Below are 8,024 nucleotides of genomic sequence, written 5' to 3'. Positions count from 1 at the left end.
GTCAAGTTGCCCAGGCGGGTCTCGAACCCGCGGGCTCAGGCAATCCACTCACCTCAGCCTCCCAAGGCGTGGGATTACAGGCTGAGCCACTGAGCCCGGCTCCTTATCTCCCTTTTTAAGGTATGTATTTTATTTTATTTTTCATTTTTTTATTTCAAAGATGTGGCATAAATTAGCCAGGTCTGGTAGCGGGCGCCTGTGTTTCCAGCTACTTGGAAGGCTGAGGCGGAAGGATCTCCAGAGCCCAGCAGGTCAACGCTGGGGTGGCTGTGAGCATGCCACTGCACTCCAGACGGTGACAGAGTGACACTCTGACTCAAAAAAAGTAAAAAATAAAAATAAATACGTGGGGTACAATTCAGGATTAGGTATACAAGTGGTCATCGTACGGTAAGTTTTGGGTAAGGTATGTATTTTCTTTTCTTTTCCGTTTTTTTTTTTTGAGTTGGAGTCTCGCTCTGTCGCCCAGACTGGAGTGCAGTGGCCGCTCCCGGCCACCGCAGCCTCGACCTGCTGGGCTCCGGCGATCCTTCCGCCTCAGCCTTCGTAGCTGGAACCACAGGCGCAGGCTACCACGCCCGGCTAATTTTTTGATTTATTGTAGAGATGAGGTCTGGCCTAGTTGTCCAGGCAGGTGTCGAACCCGCGGGCTCAGGCAATCCACTCACTTCAGCCTCCCAAGGCGCGGGATTACAGGCTGAGCCACCGAGCCCGGCTCGGTATGTATTTTCAAAGCACTGTATTCTAAACCAGATTTGTTTTGTCGTGGTGGTTTTTGGGTTTTTTAGATTTTATTTTTGCATTTCTGACTTGTGTTTAGCTAGTCATTAATATTTTTCTATAACTTTTTTGTTAAGATACAAAGATAAAATTTAAAGACAATAAATTTTATATATTTCATATATTTCAAAGGTATACTTTGACTTAATTCTTAAAGTCAGTGTCTCACTCTGTGGCCCAGGTTGGAGTGCAGTGGTGCAATCGTAACTCACTGTATGACTGATTTTGACTTACGTATCCTCCTTTGAAATCATCTTCACATTAAAGATTTCAAATATCATCATCCCCAAAAGACTTTTCATACCACCTTTCAATTCATCCCTTCTTTGACTCGTCCCCAACTAACAACTGATCCACTTTTTATTACTAACCGACTTCACATGTTCCAAAATTTTATGCAAATGAAATCATACTGTATGCATTCTTTTTGGCCTGGCTTCTTTCATTCTTCATACTAATTTTGAGACTCATCCATGTTGGATGAATGAACTATTTTTTCCTTTTTATTGTCTATTAATATTTCTTTATGAATTAAAAATAATTTGTTTACTCATTCTCCTGTTGATAAATATTTGCTTGTTTCTAGTTTGGGGACTATTACAAGCAAAGCTATTGTAAATATTTGTGAACAAGACTTTGTCTGAAAATACACAAAATTAGTAGTGGGATGGGTGAATAGTATGGTGGGTATTTTACGTTTAAAGAAACTGCTCTGCTGGGCACGGTGGCTCAAGCCTGTAATCCCAGCACTTTGGGGGACAGAGGCAAGAGGATTGCCTGAGCTCAGGTATTCAAGACCAACCTGGGCAACGTGGCGAGACCTCGTCTCCACGATAAATTAAAAAATTAGCCAGGCATGGTGGCACATGCCTGTGGTTCCAGTTACTTGGAAGGCGGAGGCAGAAGGAACGCCTGAGTCCAGCAGATCGAGGCTGCGGTGGCCAGGAGCATGCCTGTGTGACAGAGTGACTCCAACTCAAAAAAAAAAAAAAACAAAAAAAAGTGCTGCACTGTTTTCCAAATTGGTTGTGCCATTGACTTTCCCACCAGGCGTTCTAGTTGTTCCACATCCTTGCCAAGATTATATAGGCAATCTTTTAAATTTTAACCAAGCTAATGAGTGTGAAGTGGTATTTCATTGTGGTTTTAAGTTGCATTTTCTTAGTGACATGATGTTGAACATCCTTTCATTTGTTTATTTGATACTCATGTAATTTATTTTATTTTTGTTAATTTTATGGACATTTTTCTCCTTTATTTCTTATTTTAAGGATGTGGGGTACAATTCAGGGTTAGGTATACAAATGTTCATTATGCAGGTACCCTTGTTGGTGAGGTGTGCCCCCCCCACCCAGCAGGTTCCCATTACTGTCAATCCCTTTCTTATAGTATTACTATAAGAATACTATTACTATACTATACTATACTATGCTATACTATACTATACTATACTATACTAGTATTATTCAAGGTCCGCTTATGAGTGAGAACGTGATACTCAGTTCTTTGTTTCTGTGTTTCTCAGTATTATAGACTCTAAGTCCATCAAAGTTGCTGCGACGTCCCTATGTTTGTCCTTTGTGGCTGCATAACATTCCATTGTGTATATGTACCACATTTTTTTAATTCAGTCCTCTTTCAATGGGCAGCACGGTTAAATTCCATGTTTTTGCTATTGTGACTAATGCTGCAATAAACATGCGTGTGCAGGTATCTTTTTCATAGTACTCATATCATTTCATTGGTGAAATGGTTCTTCAACTCTTTTTCCAATTAAAAAAATTGGATTGTTTATCTCTTATTATTGAGTTTGGGAGTCTTTACATATTCAGGATATAAGTCCTTTGATATATGTGTTGCAAATATATTTTCTTAGTCTCTGGCTTGCCTGTTGATTTCCTTAATGGTGTCTTTCTAAGAACAAAAGTTTTTATGTTGATAAAGTCTGATTTATCAACGTTTTTTCTTTTTCAATTTATATGTTGTGGTCTAAGAAACAAATTGCAAAAATTTTCTCCTGTGTCTTTTTCCAGAAAGTTTATGGTTTTAGGTTTTAAGTTGTTAAGGATTAAAAGTTTGTTTTCCCCTCAATATTCATATATTGACATTCTAGGCCCCAATGTGAGGTATTAGGTGGTAGAGCCTTTGGGAAATAAATACTACTAAATAATCAAAAGAAGAAAAATAGTTCATTCATTCAACATGGTTGAATCTTGAAATTAGGATGCATTAGTGTCCTTATAAGAGGAAACATGAAAGAAACGATTTCTTTCTTGACCATGGAAGGATATAATGAGAAGACGGCAGTCTGCAAACCAGGAAGAGCAGCCTTCTTCAGACACTGGAACTGCCAATGCCTTGATCTTGACTTGAAACTCCCAGCCTCCAAACTATGAGAAATAAATATCTTTTGTTAAGCCACCCAGTCTATGATACTCTTTTATAGCAACTCAAACTGACTAGGATATACTCAAGTATATAATCCATTTTGAGTTAATTTCCATGTATGGTGAGAAGTAAGGGTTCATGTTTATTGATTTTCATACAGGTATCAAGTTGATTCAACAGTTGTGTTTAGCTAGACATTAATGTTTGGATCAATACTGGATTTTAAAAAATCAAAGGCAATAGACCCTTATATTCATTCATTCAATAAATCTTGGTTGAATATTAAATGCTAAAGTCCCTAGTAGGCTTTGGAGACACACAATGAACAAGATATAACCCTACCTTCAAATAAATTACACTTAGTTGTAAGAGAAATATAAAAATAAATATACTATGATATGAGAAAAGTACATTAGAGCTGTATTTTTCATACCACAACCAATTTTAAAAGTTGCAGCTACCATTTTTTAAAAAATGAAATAAGCCAGGCCCAGTGGCTCACACCTGTAATCAGCACTTTGGGAGGCCAAGGTGAAAAGACTGCCTGAGCTCAGGGGTTCGAGACTAGCCTGTGCAACATGGCAAGACCTTGTCTCTGCAGTAAATCAAAAAAATTAGCAGGGTGTGGTGGCACATGCTTGTAATCCCAGCTACTTGGAAGGCTGAGGCGGAAGGATCACCTGAGCTCAGCAGATCAAGGCTGCGGTGGCCATGATTGTGCCATTGCACTCCAGCTTGGGCAACAGAGTGAGACTCTGACTCAAAAAACAAAACAAAACAAAACAAAATAGAATATATCTAAGTACAAAGCAATATAAATATTGTTTTATAAAATTACACTCTAATTTTTTTTCTGAGTCAGAGTCTTACTCTGTAGCCCAGGCTGGAGTGCAGTGGCACACTCACGGCCACTGTAGCCTTGACCTGCTGGGCTCAGATGATCCTTCCACCTCAGCCTTCCAAGTAACTGGAATTATAGGCACGCACCACCATGCCCAGCTAGTTTTTGATTTGTTGTAGAGATGAGGTCTCACCAAGCTGCCCAGGCTGGTCTCGAACCCATGGGTTCACACAATCCTTTCACCTTGGCCTCCCAAAGTGCTGGGATTATAGGTGTGAGCCACCATGCCCAGTCTTTTCCAATTTTATAGTAAGTCCCCTACATACCATCCTTCAAGTTGTGAACTTTTAATGATGAAAATGTGCATTTGCATTATTTAAGGAAGCACTGTTAGTTTTTGAAGCACAGGACCCAAATGTAGAATAGTACATGAAGGTTGCAGCCGCTGTTTAGAATTCAATCCAAGGCTATTGTGTCATTTAAGATGGAAATAAAGGGGCTACTGCCTAGACATCACTGAGTCATTTTTGTTTTTGTTTTTGTTTTTTCAATGTTGAATTTCCTTTAATGACTCCCATCTTCCTGAAGGGCAGGTGCAGGAGCAGGGGATGGCAAGAGAAGTTCACTTGAAGAGCTTGCCCTGATTGAAGGCTTTGCCCACATGCTGGAGGGCCCCCTTCCAGGAAAAGTACTAACACCAGCATTTGAGCCTTCTTGCTGCCAGGATCCGGTTTCTGCTGTGTGTATGACTTGTAGTCCACCTGCCAATCTGGACTCAGTGGACAGGCAAGCTCCTGGCCTCAGAAGACCCAGACTCCAGAAATGGAGCTGCTGTTGTTGGCTCCCAATAGGATGACACTGGCAAAGGCATTCTTCCTCAGCTTGTCCAATCGCTGGAACATTCCAGTAATGAGATTGCAACTCATAAGGGTTCGAGTGAGCTCTTTGGGGAAGTGGTACTCAGAATACCACAGGAACCAGCCATCCTTATCAAAGTACTCCCAGAAATATGGCAGCACCACAGAGAGTGTGTCCTTGTTCAAGTATTAGCACTTAAATTCATCCAACACAAAGGTACTCTTTGGCAGGTGAACGAAGGGGTCTTTGGCCTTGGGCTCAGCAGCCAGGGCCTGCTCACTTTCATCCATTTCCTCCTCAGGAGCAGGGATGGCTGCCTTTTTCTCCTCCTCCTGCTCAGCCTGGGTCTTCTGCTTCTCTTCTTGTGAACCCTTTTCCTTCCGTGGGGTGTCCTTTTTAGGCTGACTCTCTGCAAACTTTTTAGCATCAAACTGGGCCATCTTCTCACAAAGTTTCACCTCCCCCAAGACAGCACGGAACTAGGGCTGGTTAATGTAGGTATAGAACCAGCGATTGGTATTGGGAAAGGCCTGGCAGAAAGAAGACTCCAGAACTTGCTTATAGAGCCACAACAGGGTGCAAACAACTGTCATGTCAGCCAGTGTCACTCATTCGCCCACCAGAAAAGTCCTCGTCTTCAAGTGAGCATCCAGCAGCCCCAGAATTCCCCTCACCTCCTCCTTTGCATGCTCAGTGGCCTGTTTGTTGTGATGCATGAAGCCCAAAGTGGGGAACACCTAGGTCCTGTCTGGGGGCACTATGTCACTATCAGCAAAGCTCACCCGCTGCACCACCCGAGCCACTGCCTCTGGAGTACTTCCACGCAGCTCCTCATTGCTCACATAGTAGGCAATGGCATTGTTCTCGAACACATAGAAACCATCGTCATCCTGGAATCTTGCCAGCAGGAAATTTGTGGAGAAATTCAGGGGTGCGGTTGGTTTGGCCAAAATGGAGGTGGGGTGATGCAGAGAGCATGTGGATCTGAGCCCTGCTGTACTGAGCAAACAATGAGAGCCTTGAAGTTCCTCCAGTTTTCAGGCATTGTGTACACGGTCCCAGTCGCCATGGCCATTCCACAGAGAAAGGTGGTCACTGAATCTTTTTTGTTTGTTTGTTTGAGTTGGAGTCTCCCTCTGTCTCTCAGACTGGAGGTCAGTAGCACGTTCACACCAACTCAGCATCGACCTGCTGGACTCTGGTGATTCTTCGGCCTCAGCCTTCTAGGTAGGTGGAACTACAGACATGCGCCATCATGCCATCATGTAATTTTTTAAAAAATTTATTTATTGCAGAAATGAGGTCTCACCAAGTTGCCCAGGCTGGTCTCAAACTTGTGAGCTCAGGCAATCCTCTTACCTCAGCCTCTCAAAATGCTGGGATTATAAGCATGGGCCACCGTGCGGCCTCATTGAATCATTTTTTAAGATGGTAGGTAGAAGTGAATCCAGCAAGCAATTGAATGCCTTCAACGTCAGGCGTGAGTGAAATTGTAGCTTGTCGTCTGTCTCCTATTGCTGACAATGCTTCAGCTCCACCATCTTCCACCTCCTCTCCCTCCTCCAGTCAGAAACTCTTCTTGTCTGTTTGCTCAATGCCAGCCCCTGTATGCCAGCTGTTGTACTGTACTACTGTACTTTTCGAGGTACTGAACTCTAAGATTAAAAATTTTATTTTAGCTTGGTGTGGTGGCTCACGCCTATAATCTCAGCATTTTGGGAGGTGGAGGTTAGAGGATTGCCTGAGTTCAGGGGTTCGAGACCAGCCTGGGCAACTTGGCAAGCCCTCATCTCTACAATAAATCAAAAATTGAGCCAGGCGTGGTGGCGCATGCCTGTAGTTCCAGCTCCTTGGAAGGCTGAGGCGGAAGGATCACCTGAGCCCAGCAGGTTAAGGCTGCCATGACTGTGAGCGTGCCACTGCAATCCAGCTTGGGCGACAGAGTGAGACTCTGACTCCCAAAAAAAGTACTCTCCATTTGATGCAATACACCTATTGAGATGCTTTTTCCACTGCTCAAAATAGTTTTTGAACTTGTCCATTTTGATGCTTCTGCTGTTTTTTTAATCACCTCTTCCACATCAGTAAAACGTTTCCTTTGAGGACTTTTTTCATCCCAGGAAACAAAAAAAGTCGCTTAGGGTGAGATCAGGGAGGGTGGGGTACGGGGGTCATGCCATTTTGGTCAAAAACTTCTGAACACCCAGAGTGGTGTGAGCAAGTGTGCTTGTAAATCACCCGTCATGAAATGGGCAAATGCGTTGAAAATATCTCCAAAAAACCCCCAATTCACTGAAGCTGAATGCAGCCTCTCACAGCAATGCTAGCTGGTACACACGAATGCCAATGGATTCCTAGAACACTTCCCTAGCAGGGGAAGCCTGTATTGTTTTGGGCATGCCCTCCAAAAAATAATTTCATTTGTCAGGGGGATATCCCCTTGTAAAGTGGTGGGCAATCTAATGAAAGACTGTGAGCAACAAACACCTAGCAGGGAGTTATCACCAGGAAAGGGATAACTGCTGAGCTGAGTGTCAAGGCAGGGTCTGGGGGCAACGCATTGCAAAGAAAAGGAACAGCATATGCAAAGACCTGGAAATATGCACAGCTGTGACAAGTTGTAAAAATGATGAGAAAGCTGGGCACAGTGGCCAACGTCCAAAATCCCAGCCCTTTGGGAGGCTGAGGTGAGAGGATTGCCTGAGCCCACGGGTTCGAGACCAGCCTGGGCAACTTGGAGAGACCTCTTCTCTACAATAAATAAATAAGTAAATAAGCTGGATGTGGTGGTACGTTCCTGTAGTTCCAGCTAGTTGGATGGCTGGGGTGGAAGGATGACCTGAGTCCAGCAGGTTGAGGCTGTGGTGGCCGTGAGTGTGCCACTGCACTCTAGCCTGGGTGACAGAATAAGATTCCAACTAAAAAAAAAAAAAGAATGATGAGAAATTTCCTGTGTCAAAACAAAGAATGCTATAGAGTGGCTCAGGGTAAAGAATGGGTGGAAAAAGATGAGACCGGAAATGTAGGCTGGGGGTGGGTACTGTGAAGGACCTTTTATGATGTACTGGTAAGATTAGCCTTAGTGGCTGGGCCTGTATTTTTCTTTCTTTCTTCTTTTTTTTTTTTGAGTTGGAGTCTCACTCTGTCGCCCCGACTG

At 43.2% G+C, this 8,024-nt stretch overlaps 1 pseudogene across 1 annotated transcript; it reads right to left on the bottom strand.

Annotated features, from left to right (window-relative positions):
* Positions 1-4,631: 4,631 nt before the first annotated feature.
* LOC103270683 lies at positions 4,632-5,936 on the bottom strand (annotated as a pseudogene). The gene has a single exon (XR_002482548.1). The product of XR_002482548.1 is annotated as an elongation factor 1-gamma-like (transcript).
* Positions 5,937-8,024: the final 2,088 nt, after the last annotated feature.

This window comes from Carlito syrichta, unplaced genomic scaffold (genome assembly GCF_000164805.1).
Source record: "Carlito syrichta isolate Samal-C Ts95f unplaced genomic scaffold, Tarsius_syrichta-2.0.1 Scaffold309895, whole genome shotgun sequence".
NCBI lineage: Eukaryota > Metazoa > Chordata > Mammalia > Primates > Tarsiidae > Carlito > Carlito syrichta.
Note: the sequence above shows the minus strand (reverse complement) of the source record. Positions and strands in the feature narration are given on the sequence as shown.